Below are 22,997 nucleotides of genomic sequence, written 5' to 3'. Positions count from 1 at the left end.
CTCAGCAGCTTGACTTATTCCTTTTTTTTTAATTTCAAAAAAGATTTATTTATTAATGTATAAAATGTCCTGCCCACATGTATGCTTGCACACCAGAAGAAGGCACTGGATCTCATTATAGATGGTTGTGAGCCACCATGTGGTTGATGGGAATTGTATTTGGGACCTGTGGAAACGCAGCCAGTGCTCTTAACCATGAGTAATCTCTCAAGCTCCAATCAATAATTTTTAGAAAATGAAAAGGATTAAGTACAGAGATTAGTAATCTTTTTTTTTAATTTATTTATTTATTAAAGATTTCTATCTCTTCCCCTCCACCACTTCCCATTTCCCTCCCCCTCCCCCAATCAAGTCCCCCTCCCTCTTCCTCCCAAAGAGCAATCAGGGTTCCCTGCCCTGTGGGAAGTCCAAGGACCACCCACCTCCATCCAGGTCTAGTAAGGTGAGCATCCAAACTGCCTAGGCTCCCACAAAGCCAGTACGTGCAGTAGGATCAAAAACCCATTGCCATTGATCTTGAGTTCTCAGTAGTCCTCATTGTCCGCTATGTTCAGCGAGTCCGGTTTTATCCCAGGCTTTTTCAGACCCAGGCCAGCTGGCCTTGGTGAGTTCCCGATAGAACATCCCCCTTGTCTCAGTGTGTGGGTACACCCCTTGCGGTCCTGAGTTCCTTGCTCGTGCTCTCTCTCCTTCTGTTCCTGATTTGGACCTTTAGATTTCTGTCCGGTGCTCCAATGTGGGTCTATGTCTCTGTCTCCTTTCATCGCCTGATGAAGGTTAATATTCAGGAGGATCACTAAGACAGAAAGGCAACCCACTGACTTCACCAACCCTGCAACTGACAAAGGTCTGATCTCCAAAATATATAAAGAACTCAAGAAACTAGACCGTAAAAGGCTAATCAACCCAATTATAAAATGGGGCACTGAGCTGAACAGAGAATTCTCAACAGAAGAAGTTCAAATGGCCAAAAGACACTTAAGGTCATGCTCAACTTCCTTAGCGATCAGGGAAATGCAAATCAAGACAACTTTAAGATTCCATCTTACACCAGTCAGAATGGCTAAAATAAAAAAAAAAACACACCAATGATAGCCTTTGCTGGAGAGGTTGTGGAGAAAGGGGTACACTCATCCATTGCTGGTGGGAATGCAAACTTGTGCAAACTTTGACTTATTCCTGTTCTTAGAGCTGACCCATCACTGTGTTGGAGGGATAGGTATGGCCAACAGTATTGGGACAGGGAGAAACCACTGGTAAGACTAGCAGAAAGGGCTGATTCCAAGTCAACAGTAGGATTTCCCAAAAGAGGTGAAGTTTGTCTGTTTGAACAACAGGTTGCTGCTGATAACCTGAGATAAAAGACTCAACCCAATAACTTCAGGAAGAAGGGGCTGGAAGTCACGTGGTTTGTCAGCATCTGAGCCCGAGTTCAGTGTTGGCTGCTCCCGCTGCCAACTTACTGTCTCCAACAACTCAATCACGACAGCCCGTCTGTTCCCATAAATGTTCCAGAGACTTATGATGGTCAGAGGCCAGAAAGGAGTCAAAAACAACAGCAGTGATTAAAAACTCAGAGAGGCCTCAAATCATCCCAGATCGCGCTCTGGCATTATTGCCTTTGATCAGCCCAAACTGAACTAGATAGGAATAAGGGAAGAGATGTCACTCACGCCAGCTGGTGGGGAAGGTAAGGAATAGAATGATGCTCATGGTTCCTGCTCCTTCCTCTTCCTCACTCTAGCTTGAGAGAGGGGACATTAAAAACCTGTGTGCAAAGCTGACCAACCCCCCGAGTGCTGTCAGAGAGGCTTTGGTTTCTTATTCACGGCTAGACAATCCCACAGGACTCCAGAGCTCTGTTTCTACCACCCTAGCCGGAGTTTTGTTTGTGCTGATTATTTTTAGAAGAGTGTGAACCCTTGGGAATCATCACACCCAATCCCCTTGTTTCAGGAAAGGGCAAGGAGACTCGATGTTTCAGAATGAGTTTCAGTGTTTCAGCTCACTTCCTAACAGAGTTGATCATTTGAATCCAAGCTTCCAATTGGCTCAGTGATCCCTCTGTTGCCTCCACCTTCCTCCCTAATCACTTCTTCAAAGTGCCCAATTGGTCTCTCTCCTGTGAACCTACCTCTTAGGCGTCCTGGGTGCACGCGGATTTTACCTGAGAAGTAGGGGAGTTCCCAAGAGGTACAAGGATGAATGATAAAATTCATCTTGATAATCTCAATTTTTAACTTTTTGGAGATCAACATCAGACAGCATAAACAAACACCAGGATAACTGAGAAGCCGTGGAGAATGGAAGACAAAGCTTCATGTTTTATAATTAGCGGCACTTTAGCATATTCTCCCCTATAAGAGAACCGTATTTTGATTTTTGTACTGGGCCCCACAAATTATATTAGTATCCCTGTCTTTAATATCTTAGCATTTAATTTCTCAAATTCTCTTATTTCAATAGGGTTGTTTTCAACACTCTGGCCATTTTGCGTCACCTTACTGCCTAACCACATTTCCTTCACATATGACATTGTTTTGGTTAATAGTTTTAATTTATCAAGAGCTATATTAGTTTGTTTGGTCTGCCATGGCAATATATTTTAGCAGCCTGAGCAAGTGGCTTACATAAGCGGAATGTATTTCTTCATGATTCTGGAAGATAGAGGTGTCAGAGTTCTTCATGTCTTTATGAGCTTATCCCTGAATTTTCAGACCTGCGTGTGTTGCTGGATGCGTACATGAACCCTGCGTACATTGGCATCCCTAGCCATTCCTGTGTGTACACATTCCCTCTTCCCTTTCAATCCAGTTGACTGGTATCTTACGAACCTAACCTCTTTTCATCTTAGTTACATTAATTACATTAATCTTCAAACACAACCATGCTGGGGGCTAAAGCTTCAACAAATAATACAGGTAGAATTTAGCTCCCAACAAGGCCTTATATCCCCACTCTTTCTGTGGTGGTCTTGATATAATATCCAGTACTCATATTTTCGCAAGTCCACTCATTCACTGATAAATATTTGCTGAAAACTTACTAAACACCAATTGCTGGGAAAGATACTGGAGACGAGACGCTAGAGAATACAGGTGGATTCCTGCCACCATGGGGATTTAGGCACTACCAGGAGAGATAGGGGTAAAAACAATTAAGCAAATAAAACAGCACAGACTATGAGACGTACAAGAATAATAAGACACAGGGCTCTGATAGTAAAGTAAGTGGGTAATGTTTTGAATGGGGTTCTCAGTGAAGCTGTCTCTGAGGGGATCCAGTAAACCTGGATGATGCGGTGAGCAAGATTTCTTAACACAGAGAGGTCAGAACAGGAAGTAGCAAGGGAAAAGACTCAGAAGTGGTCCCAGTTTCAGCATGCTGCTGGCGGTAGCTACATGGTCACGTAACAGTCGTTTTATGTAGAATATGGAATGAAACAGGCAGGAGCAAGGTCATGCAGGGTCCTCTCGGCTTTTAGAATCCGTTCTGAATGTGATGGGAAGCCACTGAAGTCAGGGATCTGACAGATTGGCAGAGAGCAGGAGGAGATGGAGAACCAGAGTGCCATTGTTTTCTGTCATTCCTGCACTTGTATCTGCAGGACTGGTAAGGCATAGGCATTCATAAACACTGGGGAGGGTGCCCCCTGCTGGCCATGTCCTTTTAAACTCCCATTTGATGACCTAAAGGGAGAGTAGATGTATCTTCCCAGGGCTCCTCACCATCCTTCCCTCCCTTCCCTTCCCCTCTTTCCCCCTCTTAGTTCCATTTACCTCAATCATATGTCTATTGTGCAAAATTATGGATCTTACTGTGATGTTTAAAATAATTTATGTGTGTTCGTGGGGAGGTCACAACAACTTTGGACAGTTCTTTCTTTCCACAGCGTTTTCAGGGGCTTTACTCAACTCGCCAGGTTTGCAAAACAAGTGCTTTTTACCAGCCATCTCACTCTTGCTTTATGATGCTTTTATATGTGCATATCATGTAATTTCATGATTCATGTTCACCCTTATGCGTCACTGCTCCCTTCCACCTTCCTAAATAGTTCTTTTTGATTTTCATGTTATACACACACACACACACACACACACACACACACACACACACACACTTAAATTATGGATTCTGCATGTATTTATCTTTTTAAGTCTGGCTTAGTTCCCTTAACATGGTCTCCAGTTTTGTCCACCTAACATAATTTCTTTCTTCTTTATGACTGACTAAAACTCCATTATATATATATATATATATATATATATATATATATATATATATATATTCTTTATCCAGCAATTTGTCAATGGACAGCTAAGCTGACTGCATGTCTAGTCTATTAGTAATAGTATAGTAATAAGTATAGAACGCTGATTTAGATCGTCTTTGGTATGGGATAGCTGGATGACGTATCAATTGTATTTAATGTGAGGGCTCTCTATACTCATGTCCATAGTGCCTATATTAATTTACATTCCCACTGATACTCTGTATATGTTCCCACTCAACCCCTGACAAAAGGAAGTGTTGAGATCCTCCAATCAGGTTTTCAAATACTTACGGGTATTTTTCTTAATGAAAGAAAGGGGCACAGGGGAGTGTTCTGCCAGCTGAGTAAGTATTCTCTAGAAAGAAGGTTTAAGATGACATAAAACGGTCTCTAAGGATATTTTTTTTCTGAAAGCTTATACATGCTTCTAATGAGACCAATATTCAGGAAATACACAAGAGGAAAAAAAGTGCTTCCCAACAAAAACAGTATTCAGGAAATACTTAAGAGAAAAAAGCATTAATAACAACCATTCCAAGTCTTACTATTGAAGGTGAAGAACATGTGTTAAGGCATGATATGCACTGCTCCAGCGACCCTCTGTACATGCATCATATAAAACACAGTGTGAATCCCTCTGTAGTTAAAATATCACTAACCTTGCTAAGATAATTTAAAAGTTGTTTTGATTTTAAATGTATGGATTGTGTCAGTGCTATAAAACACAGGTTAGCAAAGGTTTACAGTTCTGTGGAATAAAATATCTTGCTCACAGCCATGCTTCTCTGCCCTTGCAGGGTGAAAGCATTTGAGATAGAGCATCAATGGACCAGCTCTGTAGTCCAGAATTTAGTTGTCAGGAAGGGGTGATGGGCGAGCTTTGGACCACAGCTTGTGGTGTGCTGACCCAGGCGCAGATACAGGAGAGCTGCCGTGAATTTTCTCCTCTACATTGTATTCTATTATTTTCACTTTGTTAGGATTTGTGGATGTGACCGTTATGTCCCTTCAGGATTCCCCTCAGCTGGGACATTAAAAGCACACAGTCTTGTTCAGTTTTCTCAAATAGGATTGTCAGGTAGTTTTATCTTGCCTTGGTTTTTAAAAGAGTTCGTGAGACTATATTTCCCAAGTGCCCTCATGTCAGGAAGCAGCCTTTTATCTCTTTTCTCAATGACACCTTTGAGTGACATAGTATTTACTGTCGCTCTGATTCTCCCAGCCTGGAGTCTCTCTGCCTTGCCTTTGGGCATTGCCAGAGCCAAGGCAGCTCCTTGAAAATGCCTGACTTCCCCCTCTAGTGGCTGATTTGTGTCTTTTGTACCCATGTCTAAAGAAGTTTATCTTGATTCTTTCTTTCCTTCCTTCCTTCTTTCCTTCCTTCCTTCCTTCCTTCCTTCCTTCCTTCCTTCCCTCCTTCCCTCCTTCCCTCCTTCCCTCCTTCCTTCCTTCCTTCCCTCCTTCCTTCCTTCCCTCCTTCTCTCTGTCCTTCCTTCTTCCCTTTTATTGAAAACAGACTTTTTCTCACATAATATATGCTGATGACAGTTTCCTTTCCCTCTTCTCCCAGTTCCTCCCTACCTTCCCTCCCAACCAGAGCCACCCATCTCTTTCTGTCTCTCACTAGAAAATAGACTTCTAAAGGAAAATAAAATAGAATAAGGTTAAAAACAAAACCAAAACTAACACATCAGAATGGGACAGAACAAACAAACAAAAACAGAAGGAAAAGAACCCAAAACACAAGAAACAGATATAGACACCAAAGCCTACTCATTTGCACACTCAGGTATCCTATAAAAATCACTAAACTGGAAGCCATGATATATATGCAAAAGAACCTGCAGGGTAAATAGAGAGGGAAAAAGATAAAATTTAAAAATAAATAAAATCCCTGACATATTATGGACAAGGAACCGTCAAAGAAACCACTGAGTTCATTTCTGTTTGCCATCTATTGCTAGGCATAGGGCCTACTAGTAAGAATAATTTGTTTCTCCAGTGCGACTTCCTTGGAGAAAACTGGGTTAGGGATGGGGGCTTGTGTCCACTTCTCCTATCAACTCTAGGGGATTGGGTACAGACCAAAACCCTTGCCGTTTTTCTTTTTAGTCTGAGCCATAGGAGTAATGACTTTTTCCAATTGTCCTGTGGGCCTGAGGTCTTGGACATCTTAGACATGGCTGTGCCCATGTTAAAATACACGTTCAATCAGGACTTCACTCATCAAGGTTCCTCCACTGCCTACATTCATGATGCTTTATTACAGCAAGAGAAACCTAAAGAGGACATTTTTCTTGATCTTAACCTTTCTAACTGGGATAAGAAGAAATCTCAAAGTAGTTTTGATTTGCATTTCCCTAATTGCTATGGACATTGAGTATTTTTAAAAATATATTTCTTGCCCATTTTCATAACTTCTTTTCAGAACTCTGTTCAGATCCATAGCCCACTTATTCCTTTTTGTAGGGTTGTTTCTTGATTATTTATTTATTTATGGTATTCTGGATATTAATAGTCTGTCAGATGTGCAGCTGGTAAAGATCTCTCCTACTCTGTGGGCTTCCCCTTTATTTAACTGAGGGTTTTCGTAGCTGGGCAAAATCATTTTATTATGAATTTCCATTTGTTAAATGTCAGAATTAATTCGTGAGCACATAGAGTCCATTCAGAAACTCCTTTCCTACACCAATATCTTATAAGTATCGCAATATTTTCTTCTAGTGGTTTCCCACTGAAGACTTTGACCCGCTTAGAGCTGACTTCTGTGCAAGACAGGGTGATTAGATATGGATCTAATTTCATTCTTCTATATGTGGCCTTTCAATTTTCCCAGCACTGTTTGTTGAAGATGCTGTCTTTCCTCCAGTGTGTGTTTTTGGTTTCTTTTTCAAGCAGCTGATTGCTGCAGTTGCCAGCACTCGTTTGAATCTTGATGCCCAATACTAATTGTTTGGCCAGGAAATCACTCAGCTGTGATCATTCAGTGTCAGTTTGATGGCTGCTGTTGTTATCAGGTGTAGTGTCTTTTGCGTTTGTGTTTTTCATTGTTGGGGATGGAGGCAAGCATGCTACCGCTGAGATACAGGTGCATGGACATCTGTGAAGCCCATTCTTCTTTCCAGGATTGTTTTCTTAGCTTATGTCTTTAAATTCCCTCTTGACTTTCCTTACTTTCCTTGACTTAATACATTCTATTAAGCATGCCAAGGGGCCTTATACATTTTTTCCTTTGCATCTTTTATCTTGACTTTAGTTCCTCTGGCTTTTTTTTTTCTGTACTTCCTGTCATTGTCCCTGGTACTTTCAGACTCACCTTTCGTTTCTTTGCCATTTATCACATTTGAAACCATTTTGTGTGTTTTTTTTAATCTAGTCTCTTAAACTGGCAGTCTCCTCCTGGAAGTCAATGTTTTATAATCTTCCTAGAGATCTTGCTTAGATCATACTTTTATACATGTATGCATGCACCTCACCGAATGCCTGCTTTCTAAAGAGGTCAGAAGAGGATATTGAATCCCCTAGAATGGAGTTACAGATGGTTGTGAACCACCATTGGGTGCTGGGACCTGAACTTAGGTCCTTTCAAGAACAAAAAGTGGTTTTCGCCACTGAGCATCTCTTCAGCCCTAGATCCGCATTTTAATGAATTTTCTCTGTTATTAATATGTTTAAAAGAAACTGAGTTTCACATTTGGGCTCCCTTTGCTTCCTGAGAGCTGTTCCCCAGCCCCTTCCTTCTTCTAGCTGCTAAGTCACCATGTTTGCAGTAGCCGGTTTGCAAACCTCTACATCATTTCTCTCCATGTTGCTCTTGTGTAACAAGGAGTAGCCCTGCTCAGCATCTCAGTAAGCGTGGAGTTGGTTCTACTTGGTCACACCCCACTTCCCCTTTCTGGACCCATTTTTCCTTTCCTTTATCAAGATGCTGAGTTGGCAACTGAGTATGCCTTTTTATAGTCTTTATTATTAAAATTATTTTTGAATTCTCAGTATTTTGTTGCTAGGCTCTGCTGTTGAGAGATGGAGCTGGCATAAGAGGCTACATTAATCACACTGGAGTCTATTTCTTTTCATAGTTATCCCTTCTAAAAGATTTTGGATCAAATTGTGCCCCTTTCTTCTGTGGTTGCCCCTGATAACTTGCCTTTTAAAGGGGCTGTTTTATCAGTCACGGGAAGAAGTTTTTGTGATTTCGATGTTCTCTTCTGTCCTTACATGGAGGTTAAGCATCAACACTAAAGTCTGGTACAGCATCTGAAGGTCTGAGTTATGAAAAAAAGACAGACCAGGTGATTTTTTCAAATCTCTCTCTTATCTTGGCATTCTGAGGTTTTCTGTGGGACAGCGGGGTTTTTGGGGGGGCAGGGAGGCATCTCAACCATTGGAAGCAAACAAAATGCAAGAGCAATCGAATTGAATTAGGGACGCTGTAGTTTCCAAGCCAATAGAGGGCAGATCTTACTAATTTTATAAAATCAGTCACAGCCGTCCATCTTCCAGGAGCTCACTTACCTCTCTGCAAAGAGTAAGGAGGCTACAGCCCCCAACGGGGAATAAGCTCTGGTTAAATGGCCAGCAGAGACTGCTCGTTCCTTAGAGGGTCTCACATTTCTTTCTTCTCTCGCCTTCTGAGTCCGCCCAGTTAAGAGGTAACTTTTGTCAGTCTTCTCGCCAGGCTGTCAAAATCTGGAAACGGTTAAAGTCAACTCAAATCCTCAGTTATCCGTGTTATGTTTTCCAGCTGGAGACCAAACGGAAAAGTGAATTTGCTAGGAGTTTCCACTGCCCTGCTTGTTAGTGGTTAAGACGCAGGATGGAGCCGCCACTAGATGGCTCCTGCGCCTTCCCAGACCTCTTTCCAGGTCACGGAGTTCTTACTGTTCGCATTGTGTTTGCAGGACCTAGGCCACAGCTGACAGCAAGGAATAATGAAAGTTCTCCCTCTGGGCCAGTGACATTTTGGATAATTATTCTGGACAGAGTCTGTTTTGGTCTCAGAATAAGAATTGTTCCAACACATATTCTATAAACTTGCTGTTGCGGGCAGCATTGTGGTGTTTGTCTCTCAGACTGGGTCTTAGCGATGATGGTGCCATTGCTATAGTGAGGGAGGCTTCATCCTGTTCTCACCCACATCCTCCTTACATTGTTCTGTCTCTTTAAGAGCTGACACCTTGCCTTCCCCTCCTTAGAGTCATCCAGGCCTCAACTTTTTGCTGAGACATTTTCATCATTAACATTAAATTCATGTTTGTCTAGGTATCTATCTACATATTTATCTGTGTATCTATATGTCTGTCTGTCTATCCATCATGTTTAACTATATGACTGCTCATCACTCTTCACAAAGAAGCTGTGAACTCACAAATAAAGAAGCTCTGTCAAAAGATTCCGACCACCCTCTGTTCTGCGATGGATAGTCATGCAAACTGGGGAGAACTGAATAGGACGGGCCCTTTAAAGGAAGGATGCATTTCCGTTGGTTTTCAAGGGAGTTTGGTTGGACTATGTCATAGGGGCACTTATCTCCCAAAGCCATTATAACATCACAGATCAGATTCCTTCCAATAAACAACAAGCAGATTGGGGACTGGAGTATGAATGCGGCCTATAGCCTGTAGTTAGATTCATTATGGTGAAAGTGGCCACTGCTCCATGTCTTTGAACACCAAACAAACACTCGCAGAGAGCTATGCTTCCTATCAGTCTGGTGCACTTATATGGATGCCAGTGTGGTAGAAGGGTTATATTCTTTGCTTTGTGAAGTGCTGGGATTGGAGCCCAGAGCCTTGTGTATGCTGATTTCTATACCTCTGAGCAACATCTTTGGCATGAAGGGATTATTGTCCTACTGAAGAAATTCATTAGACCATGGATGCTATGCCTTTGCTTGTTTTTTCTCTAGGGCTGAAGATAGTAAGATCATTGTCTCCAGGCATAAAGAAAAGGAGACAAACCCATCTTGAGGCATAAAATCCATCATTAAGCCATGGCTGTGTGTGAAGAGAGAAAATACTCCTGGGTTTATGAACCCCAAGAGTAGTGCTATTTAATATCCAGTTTTAAATTTCCACTGACACTGTATCATTTACAAATTTGAATAGATTTCATCTGATAATTGCAGGCCAGCATGAGCAATACAAAATGAGTGTGAGACTGTATCTTCATGGTAGGGGCCATGCTAAGATACTAGCCATATCCATTGCTCTTGACGAATATCTTAGGAGGAAAGTTTGAGAAATAGTGGGGAGATTATAAGAGGTGATCGAGAGATGGGGCCCTGGGCCACAGTGCAGAGTAAAAAGTGACCAGTAAAAGTCAAACAGATTTGTTACCATGCAGAGCTGTTCTCTGATGATTCTCAGGAGTGGTAAGAAAGAGGAGTCCCCCAGCAGATCATGGGCATTACAAAACAGACAAAATTAAGCGTAAGAGCTCAGGCAATGTCCGTAGACTATTCAATAGAGAGATCCCCTTAAATGCTTAAGAAATGTGAGAATTGGGGGTTTGTACTATTGGAAACTTCCTGATTGGTTGCTCATGGATTTATATCACTAAAATAAGCTCAAATGATGAAGGTTGGGACCTCACTGAGAAGTCCACCAGGGCAAACATATTACTGTGTGATTAGTTCCTGTTTGGACCCTGCCTGGAGAGAAGCAGAGCAGGATCTACTAGAGTACAAACATATCTTACTTAGTCTTACAGAGAAATACAAGATTTTGTTGTTCAATGGAATCAGGCACATTATTTCCCAAGAAGAGACTCAGGTAAGTAACGTGAGGAGCACCTACTAAATCTCTTTATGGCTTTAAAAATGTGATGGAAAAATTCTATATTTTAAAAATGATTGTTTTTTATTTTATATACCTGAGTGTTGGTGTCCATTTAAGTATGTATAGCATAGATGTACTTGGTGCCAGTGGAGGCCAAAAGAGGATATTGTATCCCCTTGAACTGGAATTACAGACGGTTGTGAGTCACCGTGCTGGTCATAGGAACTGAACTTGGGTCCTCTGCAAGAGCAATAGGCTTTCTTTTTTTTTTTCAATACAAGTCTTTTATTGTCCCAAAAAGATACCCCAAATCATATTAAAATTCAGGTTCTTGTTTCTGGAATTGGTAACTTAGGTCTACTCATCCGCCTGCTGCACTGTTCCCTTTTCAGACACATAGATACCATCCAAAAACTTCCTGATATCCTTGTTCTTAACTGTTGTGGCCTGCTGTATCAGAGCCGCTGAGTTTGAAACAAGTTCAATATCATTTCCTTCAAGGACTAATTCATCCTTCTGAGCTTGAGAGACAGAACAAGCAACGCCTGTCCTCATCCGAACCCTGCGGATGTATTTTTCACCCAAGAAATTTCGGATTTCAACCAAAGACCCATTCTCTTGAATAACGACGTTGATGGGGAAGTGAGCATACACGGACCTCATCTTGTAGCGGAAGCCCAGCGTAACACCCTTGATCATGTTTTGAACGTGGCTGCAGATGGTTCTGACGGTGGCCAGTTCCTTCCTGTTGCCCCACCATTTGTCAACCCGGAGCCTCTTCTTCTTCTTCCCAAGAAGGCTCAGCTCTACGTTGATGTGATTGAAGTCCCTCCGGAGGGTTCCTCTGGGGCCCTTCACAATGACTGTGCGCCCCTTCAGAGTGATGTCCACATTTTCTGGAATGTCGACCGTCTGATTGCTGAGAATGGTCTTCACAGGGGCTGGCCACCATGAGCAATAGGCTTTCTTGACTGTTGAATTATCCCTACAGTCCCTTTCTCCTTTTAAATACTCATTAAAATTTTTGAATGCTAACAAATGTTTTATTTTCCACTATAATATTTTTAGTGGTTATTTGGGAATTTTACATCATATACCCTGACTATACTTACTTCCCAGTCACCCCTAGGTCAGCCCCTCCTACTCTTGTGACCTCCCACCAAGAAAGAAGGAGGAAGAGAAAGAAGGGGATGATAAGGAAGAGAAGAAGAAGAAGAAGAAGAAGAAGAAGAAGAAGAAGAAGAAGAAGAAGAAGAAGAAGAAACAAGTCCAATTTGAGTTACCTATATAGTCATTTAAAATTTTTATATGTATGTGTATTTTGTCTGCATAGATGTATATGCAGAAAGTGTGTACCTGGTGTTTTCAAGAGGCCAGAAGAGGAGTTGAATCCCTTGTAACTGCAGTTAGACATGGTTTTGAGCTTCCATGTGGGTGCTGAGAATTAAATCAGGTCCTCTGCAAAAGCAGCATGTGCTCTTAACTACTGAGCTATCTCCTTAATCCCCAAACTCCCTATGTAAAATAGGAGTCAGATTCAATATTATAGCCTAGTTCTAGTTTAACAGATTAAAAATACAAATCTCAGTGTGAATGCAGCTGAGTGTAGAATGCAGCCTATGTTTAAGTAAATTATTTAACATTAGGGAATTTTAATGAATGCATAAATAATATTAGAAATAATGGGAATGCTATTTGGGTGAAACATTTACTTAGAACCATATCTTATACCATGCTATACTAATGGTCACTTTTAATCCACTGAGAATCTCATCTTTCTTCTTGTAGTACCAAATTTTATCTTCCTTTTTGGGAAAGATCTCTGCATTTATGTGTATTTGAACTTAATAACAAAAGAAATTCCAAGAAATACACAGACTCATAGAGACTGAGGAACATATTTTTGATTGATTAATGGATTACTAAAGAAATAAAGAGAAAATAAAAACTATTGGAATTAAATATAGGGCTACAGAGATGGCTCAGCTGTTAAGAGCACTGGAAGTTCTTCCAGAGAACCCGGGTTTGATTCCCAGTACCTATTTGCCTGTAGCTTCAGAGACTCAACCACCAGACATGCCCTTGGAGCACAGATGTGCATGGAGCCAAAGCACCCGTAAGAAATAAAATAATTTTTTAAAAAGTCAAACAATATTTAAGAACATTCTTAAAACTAACTAAAAATAAAAACACAATATACACAAACCTCTCAGATATAGTGGAAGGAGTCCTAGAAAAGAAATGTAAAGCTCAGTGCCTACATTTAAAAATCAGAAAAAGCCCTAATAAATAATTTAATAACTCACAACATGAATTTGGGAAAATAAGAACAAGCCACATCTAAAAGCAGTAGAGGAAAAGAAGTAAAACTGGGAAGTAATTAATGCATTGGAAGCAAACAAGAACCAACCGATCAAGCAAACAATGCAAGGAACTAATGAAACAAACAGTGCTTCTTTAAAAATTGAAAGAAGATTAAAAAAACCTTAGCCAAGACCTAAATTAATAAAATTGTTCTAAGCAGAGAAATATCACAACAGATGTAAAAGAAACCCAGAATATAAATAGAGGTTTTAAACATCTACATTACACTAAGTGGGAAAACCTGAATGAAATTAGTGATTTTCAGGATACATATGATCCACCAAAGAACAACCAAGATGATCAATAATTAATAAAATCTATAATGAGCAATGATATTAAAACAACAATGCAAATTCTCAATACTGAAAAACCCCGTGTTTTCTTAGATTCACATCAGAATCCACCAGAAGTTTAAAGAAGACTTTCAGTCAATGTTCCTCAAACCTTTACAATAAATAGAACTAGAAGGAGCACTTACAAATTATTTCTACAAAGCTAGTGTTCCTTTACTGACCAAGCAGATAAAGACACAATGACAAAGAAAATTTCATAATGACATATTCCTGTTAAGTGTAGATGTAAAAATTCTCAACAAAACACTTGAAGCCTAATATGGTGAAGTTACAGGGATAAAAATAAAGATACAGGGATGCTCCAACGTGTACAAATCAATAAATATGGATTTGGAAACAAAAGTCACATGACCATCCCAATAGACACAGAAAAGTTCTGTTTCAAAACCCAGCATCCCTTCCTGACAAAAGCCATGAAGAGAATAGAGGTAGAGGGAACATACCTCATATAATAAAGGATATATAAGACAAAACAATGATCCACATCATGCTAAGTGGAGTAAAACTGAAGAAATCCCAATATAATCAGAAACACAACAGTCCACTCAATGCAAAATCTGAAACTTTGAAAGTTGTAGTAATTGGAGCGGCAGGGCTGCGTCCCCGGCACCCCGGCCGCCTGCTAACTTATGCCCCGAAATAATTACATGGAAACTGTATTCTTTTAAACACTGCTTGGCCCATTAGCTCTAGCCTTTACAGGCTAATTCTCATATCCCGATCAACCCATCTCTAATAATCTGTGTAGCATCAGTCTTACAGGGAAAGATTCTAGTCTACGTCCATCCTGGGTCTGAGCTTCATGCGTCTGCCTCAGAGAGCAGAGCTATCGCGTCTGTCCGGGAGAGGGGAGCATGGCTTCTCTGTTCCAGAGAGCAGAGCTGTGGAGTCTGAGCTCACTTCCTCTTCCTCCCAGCATTCTGTTGTTTACTCCACCCACCTATGTTTTAACCTATCAGGGCCAAGGCAGTTTATTTAACCAATGACCTTCCTCCATCAGAAAGTGATAGAAGAGAATGTCAGGAACATGTTGCAGGACATACATATAGGCAAGGGTTTTATACATAGGACTCTGGTTGCTCAGGAAATAATACAAACAATTGACAAATGGCACCTCCTGAAACCGAAAGCTTCTGTACTGCAAAAAGAAATTGTCAAACGGTGAAGAGGCAGCCTTCAGAATGACAGAAACTTGTCACCAGCTGTTTAATCAACAGAGGATTAAAGTCTAGGAAAAATACGAAGAGTTTGAAACACAAGACATCATGAAAACAAAAAACCCAGTCCTAAAATGGGCATCAAATCTGAGCGAAAGAAATCGTAACAGCCAATAAACATTTTAAGAGTGTTCAACATTGTTAGCCATTAAGGAGGTGAAAATCAAATTACTTTGAAATTTCATCTCACCCTTGACAAAAAAATGGCTGGCATCAAGAAATCATATGATAACAAATATTGAAAGGATGTAGGGATGAAAGGATTGAAATGCGCAAGCTAGTATAGTCACTGTGGAAATCAAATAAATTCCTCAAATAGAACCAACTGATGATCCAGCCATTTCCCTCTAGGAATACATCCAGAAGGCTTTATAGCCTACTACTGAGATACTTATTATTTATATTTATTGCTGCTCTGTTCATATATAGGCATATATATCAGTATGTGTATATGTGTGTATATATATGCACATATGTATGTTACAATAATTATAGAAAAAGATGTAATGAATTTGAGAAAGAGTTTGGGGGCACAGAAGGATTTGGAGGATAGAAGGGGATGACATGATATAACTACACTACTCATGTATGAAAAATTTAAAGCAAAAATAAAATTAGGAAATTTACAGGTCCACTGACAAAACTAGACAAGATGTACTGAATGAAATAACTGAGGTCTAAAAAAAATTTACACGTTCTCTCTCATGTGTGCATCCTAGCTTTAAATCTCTAATTTTGTACATTCAACTTAAGAATTCTCATGGGAACCATAAATCATGGGAACACATAGACTTTGGCTATATGTGGTGTCTTTAGGAAGCGGGGTAGTAAAGTGTAGGTAATGTGAAGGAAGAGAGGGGGAATGACGGTGACAATGGGGGTGGGAAGGTCTATGTGTCATAAGGAGAGGTGGTGGCAAAGGGGAAGCAATGTGGCCGGGAGGAGGGTTAAGGAAAATTAAGGTAGAATAGAAAAACATTTACAACCTACTATACTGTAACACAACTAATTTGGAAAGGATATATTTTTCATGGTTGGAAAAAACTTCTCTTAAAGTTATGGTTAAAAAAAAAACTCTACAGTGAAAGCTATGTGATAGATCCTCACGAGTTCTTATTGGTCAAGAGAGTCACTGGAGTCCTCCCAAACAATGCAAGTGCTTGCCTTTGCCCTTGGTTGTCCACTGGAGTTAGATGATGAGCACCTATTGCTGAGACACCACATATCATGGCTGCATAATGTCCTGGTTTTGTCAGCTTGGCACCAACCTAGACACATCTGAGAAGAGGTGATCTTGCTTGATAAAATGCATCCATGAAACTGTCCTGTAGCCAAGTCTATTGGGAATTTTTTAAATTAATGATTGATGTAAGAGGGTCCAGCTGGGCCCCTGCCACCCCTGGGCAGGTGATCCTGGATGGTACAAGAATGTGGACTGAGCAGGCCACAGAGACCAAGTCAGTAAGCAGCATGTCTCCATTGCTTCTGCTTCAGTTTCTGCCTTCAGGTTCCTGCTTCGCACTCCTGCTTGGCCATCCTTCATTGACGGAGTGTGACCTTGGAGTTGTTAACTAAAATAAATTCTTTCCTCCCCAAGTTGCTTGCTATATCCCGTGCAGCTTGGTCCCAGAACCCTGCCTAGTGATGGCGAGATTGAATGAAGAAATAACAGACACCTAGACAAATGTGCAGTGGATATGGGATCAGGTGGGGTTCTCTAATGCTACCACCACAATCTGGAACCTCAGAGGGTTTATTAGTCAGGGCACAGCAGGAAGAGCTAGCTTGTCCCAGTACGAGGTCTCTGCAGTCCAGCGGGTGCAGGCTATAAACATCTGGGAGGAGGAAGCCACAGGTGATGGTCTTTGGACAAGTGATCAGCTGTTCATAAACACTCAAACTTGGACACCCAAGAAAAGCCTTGCCCCTCCCATGGAGCTTGAGCTATATGGATAACAACCTTGTCAGTTGTCCTGTGGGTCAGAGGCTATGGGTGTCCTTGACGTGGACACGCCCACGTTAAAATGCACACTCACTCAAGGCTTCACCCACTTCAGGCTGACTCTTCTCCCCATAATTGTTGTTGGCCATGCTGTTTTATCACAGTTATGGAAGCCATAACTAAGTCATGTGATATAGAAAAATAAAACTGGAATCAAGCTGTAAGGCTCCTCCCTGCCAAGAAGTTTTCACAGTGTCAAATGCCTTTGCTGATTGTTCCGGTGAACAAGTCTTGGTCTTACCCAGCTGTGAACGCTTGAACTGCAATAGAAGCTTGCCAAGCAAGTTGTGCAATAGTGTCATGACATAGGACAGTTGGTAGGGTAAACAACTGTTTTCCCCTTAGATGGAAGGCCCGCTTCGTGGGAGGAAATCCACACTTGTAGTGTAAAATCATTCAGCAGTCCATATAGGGGAGCTTATGGATCCTAGGTAGGAACTTAATGTGGTTGTTTAGCTAAATTGACAGAGCATCCAATGACCCACTAAACACGATTGCTTATATTAATAGACAATTACCACTCCTGGCCTTAATCAGAGAAGTTTCTCTTTCCAGTGAACTGCAATGGATACAGACTCAGGGCTGCAAAAGGTCCTGAGGATTAGTCATGGTTGAGTGCTCAGCCCTAAATAAGACATGTATTCCATGCTCTCCTAGGCTCGGGAAATAGTGTGAAAGAGAGAACAGAAAATGTAAGAGTCCGAAGGAGAGAAGGGCTGTGAAATAGCATTTGCTGGGCAATATGTCACCATACATTGCTGGGCAATGTAATCATACATTTTTAATAACTGTATATGATTTCACTGGACCCACACAAAAGTGACTTTTTTGACTGCTAGCCATGGATGGAGGAGGCTGTCCAGGGAGCTCCACTCCTCACTACTGAACTGTTTCCTATGGATAGACAGGGAAAGAGGGCGCCATTAAATTCAGTTTGATATCTACTACTGGTTCTATTAGACTTTAGTGCATAGCCCCAATCCAATGGTTGCACTGATGGTCCTAATTAAACTAAATGGATCACAAAATTAAACCAAAAGTCCTGGATCTGTGAAAAGGACAGGTAGAGAGAGGAGGGGAATTCATGTGGGTGGGAGGGTGATGAGAAAGATGGAGGAGTGGTTAAACAGAACACACACACGGCTGAGGATATGGATATAATACATTGATAGTTAAAATAATACAAACAACAATCTATTGTCTATATTAATTGGGGAGGAACTAATTACATTTACATTTTAAATTTTATTTTAAAAGATTTATTTTTTAAAAAATTCGTGCGAATAGATGTTTTGCCTGCATATACATCTGCACCATGTGAATACAGGTCCTGTGGAGGCCAGAAGACCGTGATGGATGCCCTCAGACTGGAATACCTGGCAGCTGTGAGCCCACTATGTGGGTGTTGGGAATTGAACACAGGTTCTCTCTCAGAGTAGTCAGTGCTCTTAACCAATGACCCATCTTTCCAGCCTTCTATTTATATTTTTAAATACAAATAGTTAAAATGTTTTATGTGAAGGAAAAATGAATAATGTGGAAACTTGTAAGAGAATATTATAAATCAATCAAAACAATGAAAGGTAAAAGAACACTGATATTTTATATTTGCTAAGTTAAAAAAATGAAACCTATAAGTCAACATTATTATTTGGATATATATTAGTACAGGAACCTTTCAGCCTCTCAGGTCCAAGGACAACTTCTCTTTATAAGACAAGGGGTCATAGTTCAACAACTCCATATGACTTAGCTAATAATAATAATAATAAGAGTCAAACAATATGGGTCACACAACTAAATAGCCTGGAGGGCATGTCTACAGTAAAATATTTTAATTGTGTGGAGAAAGAATTCAGTTGGGATCTTGTGTTTTATCTGACAACGTTTCTACAAGTACGTGCTTCAGATCCTCCTTTTCCTAGAAGCAATCAAGAAAACCTACTGAATTCTCTCTGAAAACCTCTATATTCAGGCACAGGTGGTACATGCACTAGGGGAATGTCCTTTTTTCTTCTGCGAGGTTCAGGAAATTTTTCACATATGTTAACTCAGCTCCACCAAGTCCTGAGTCTAGACACTACAATGACCCACTGTTGCATGGGTGTTGAACTTCAAACTGTAGCTAACAGCCAAAATGACTTCTGGGGTAGATAGGTTCTTCAGCTGGCTAAGACCATGGCAGGGAAGAAGCAGGAAATTTTTCTGAAGCTCAGTTTCTTTGTATATAGGGCACATGCTGAAAGAGAATACACAATTCTGCAAAAAATTAAACGAACACAAACAAAAGAGAAAGAAAGGATAAACAGGTAAACCGAAGTGACTACCCATGTAGGAGTAGGCTACCTAGATAGAATGATTATGGTTCTTGTCAATGGGCCACCTCCTATACCATCATTAGGTAGCACCCTGTGTAGAATGAAATGAGGCCATAAATGTTTCATCTGTGCCATGCCCTAGAGTCCCTCTAAAATGGTGCTGCCATTATTTCTACTGCAAGACCTTGAACAGCCCATAGGGTTTGTCCTTTGTCTGACATTGGGTACATTGAGAAATGACAAAAGTGAACTGACATAGTAGCCTCAGTGAGCAGTCCAGCATTTATTCATTCTGAAGACAGCAGTAACTCTTTGCCCTTTGACTCCTGTACCCTTTCCGTCTTGCCTTCCTTCACATAAAGTCCAGTTGCGGGTGTCATGGGTTGGTGATGGCTCACTACAATCTACCCTTTTCATTTCCCTGGTTAAGCACAGCAGGCCAGTAGCTTACTGTGGCTTAGAGTGAGCAACTATAATAGCTGCTGTGAGGACTTGTGCCAGCAAAGGACTTTCTCTGGGTTGATGCAATGACTCGAGACAGCAATGGAGGAGCGGACATAGGGACTCTTCGGTTACTACCTGGATTGCGAGGTTCATTTGCTGCATCTGATTCCCAGAAACTTCTGAGTGCCTGGGACATCTCTCTGTATCCAGATTTACTTCTTTTGCTATTCAGTGTTCAGCAATGAAAAGACAACATCAGAAGTTGGTAAGGGGGAAGCAGTGGCAGCAGTTTTCTAGATGTAACTCTGCATCAGCAAAAGAAAGAAGTAGCCAGGGGGAAGATGGAGAGCCATGGGACAGTACATAAGGCACTCCCAAACACATAACTCACTTTTAAACACTCATGTTGTGGAATCACATCTCTCATGTGCTGTGGCCACTTGCTAATAGTTCACCCCAGGGCCAGACTTTCTAGGCCAATAAGATAAAGAGGCTAGACAGAGTTGCACTCCAAGGAGCCACTATGAGTCTACTAAATCAGCTGTAAATTGTAGCAAGAGCTACTCCTATGAGTTAAATGAGATCATGAGGCAGTGATTAAGGTTTTAGACTTGAGAAACAAGGATAGCATTCCTAGTTCTGACAGCTGCTTTCAGTGTGACCTGGGAGCAAGTTACTGAATCGTGGATAGGCTAAGTTAGTCACTGTAACGGGAGACTGGTCATTTGTTTCCCAGCTGCCTGGACACGAATAATTGCACAGAAACTATATTAATTACAACACTGTTTGGCCAATAGTTTATGCATATTTCTAGCTAACTCTTGTATCTTAAATTAACCCATTTCTATTAATCCATGAATTACCATGAGGCTGTAGCCTACTGGTAAGGTTCTGGTTGGCACCTGGCATCTTTCTCCTTAGGCAGCTACAAAGCATCTCCTTGACTCCACCTACTTTCTCTCTATATCTCTGTTTGGATTTCCCACCTGGATTTTCTCTACTAAGCCATCGGCCGAAACAGCTTAATAACCAATGGTAAGAAAAAATATTCATAGCATACAGAGGGAGAATCCCACATCAATTCATAGCCTGTAATCTAATAATAGGAATTTAAATCACACACAGATATTTTTGGGAGTAACATAAGGCAAAAATACATATAGAAAGCATAATATGTTCTCAGTAAAATACTTTATGGTGTAGTGGTGGTTAATGTTGGCAATGAAGGACTATGAATGTTAGGCCCAGTGCAAACCCTGGCACGTTGTAAGCCTCTCATACAGTTGAGGTTGTTAGTAGAGCCTTCCCTCCTTCTAGGATCTGCTCCCAGCTGTGTCTGCTCTGTTCAGGGCTAGCCTTTCACAATAGCAGGAATTTAGTGAAAATACTTTGTGGCATGAAAGAGAGCTGTGTGAATGGCCATTGTTTGTATACACTGGCCAGGATTTTCAAGTGTTCAGTGCATCTGTGCCTTAGTTTTCTAGGCTTATTACAGTGTCTATTATATTCAGAGCTGCCAGTGAATTCTAATATCCTAATATCTGAGGCCCTAACCTCGTCTATATTTGGTTTGTTTTATCCTATTGGAGTCAAGTTTAATAGACCTACTTGGACTCTTTATCGGACAATGGAAAGTCCCTATACACTGGCATCTGCTATAGTGCCTGACATTCTATCAGTCCCCATTGAGATCTTTCCTCCGTAGACTGTACCAAATAGCTAAAACCGTTAGTCTACTGTGGAGAACTAACTTCTTATTGTCCCACAATGTTCCTCTTTGTGGATGTTTGTAGTGGTATGTTTCTTGTTCTCCAGATCCAAGTTCAAATTTCTTATGGTATTTTCACAGCTATGAGATTCTATCATTATTTGTGGAAATAAAAATGTACATTTTAATTCCACACTTACTTATTAGTCTTACAAAGCTCTCAGTGCCAGGAATAGGTTATCTCTTTTGGAGCTGTTATCCAGTGAGGTCCCATAGGAAGCCAAACTTTTCAGACAATTGTCAATGCACTTGGCTATCCTCCAGAACTTGATGGTAAGGTTCTCCTGTTGAAAAAAAGCCACATTCTTGAGTCAGAACATGAACAAAACCCCCAAATCAACCTAGAAGCTTATCACTAGTGGTTAGTTTTCTAGTGCTGAATGATGTTATCATGCTACCAGAGGAGCAAAGAAATCATCAGTGTCACTGAGCTACAAACATTGTGAGGTACAGTAAAGACTGGTCTGGCAAGACATGCTTACTGGCCAACAGTGGCATGACCAACTACTTTCTTATTGGATTTCAGGCCCACTCTACAAGTTGAAACTCATACTTGGCACCATAATAGGAGTCAGGAGCCTGTGGTAGAAAGATCATAGGCCTAGGAGATAACCACTACTAACTTTTATTTTACTAAATGGTCATAGTATGAAATTGACTCCTAATGGCTAATAGTTCTATCTATAGATTAGTGTACCTCTCAGCTCCCAGCAGAGAAATGTCTCTTTGCAGTAGATGGTGACTAACAGAGATCCACAGCTAGTCAAGGTTTAGAGAATGAGACACTATGGAAGGCTCAGCCCTAAATGGAACATTTATACCATACCCCTTTTGCTGAGGCTTATAGATCTTTCGGGAAGAGTGGTCAGAAACATTGGAAGAATAAAAGATAGTGGATGGTCCTAAAACAGTGTTTTTTGGACACCACAGGGCAGTTATATATGTGAATTCATGGGGATTGTGAAAGCATACATGAAATATGCATAAGTTCAAGCCAGATGCTAGCCCAGCATAGAGGGGGAGGTGAGCATGAAGTTCTGCCTCATCTGAGAAGTTACTGGACAGCAATAGGTGGTGCTGGGAGAAGGAGAGTCGAAAAGCTTAAGGGTATGGCCTCTGGTAGATCTACCATGCTCCAGTAGAAGGCCATACATCTGAGAGCATATGAGTACCTGAATAATACACACACACACACACACACACACACACACACACACACACAAACACACACACATATTAGCTGACACAAAACTGGGTGGGCAGGGAAGTGAAGACTGGAGTGAGTATGTTCAAAACACACTGTATAAAATTTTCAAAGAAGTAATGAAATAAGGAAAAATACGCTTCCATGTGCCAGGTAGGAAGAGCAGACTGAAATTTCGTCAGAAGTGCTGTGAGGCCCGGATTTCTTTTGCCACTCATGTGGAGGTATCTGCATTTCAGACTTGTTTTTTTTATTCACTTCATGTTTTCTTAAAA

At 40.9% G+C, this 22,997-nt stretch overlaps 1 pseudogene; it reads right to left on the bottom strand.

The window, feature by feature from the left end:
- Positions 1-11,320: 11,320 nt before the first annotated feature.
- LOC142848962 (large ribosomal subunit protein uL6 pseudogene) lies at positions 11,321-17,077 on the bottom strand (annotated as a pseudogene).
- Between the last annotated feature and the right edge of the window lie 5,920 nt (positions 17,078-22,997).

The sequence above is a fragment of the Microtus pennsylvanicus genome, chromosome 4 (genome assembly GCF_037038515.1).
Source record: "Microtus pennsylvanicus isolate mMicPen1 chromosome 4, mMicPen1.hap1, whole genome shotgun sequence".
Taxonomy (NCBI): domain Eukaryota; kingdom Metazoa; phylum Chordata; class Mammalia; order Rodentia; family Cricetidae; genus Microtus; species Microtus pennsylvanicus.
Note: the sequence above shows the minus strand (reverse complement) of the source record. Positions and strands in the feature narration are given on the sequence as shown.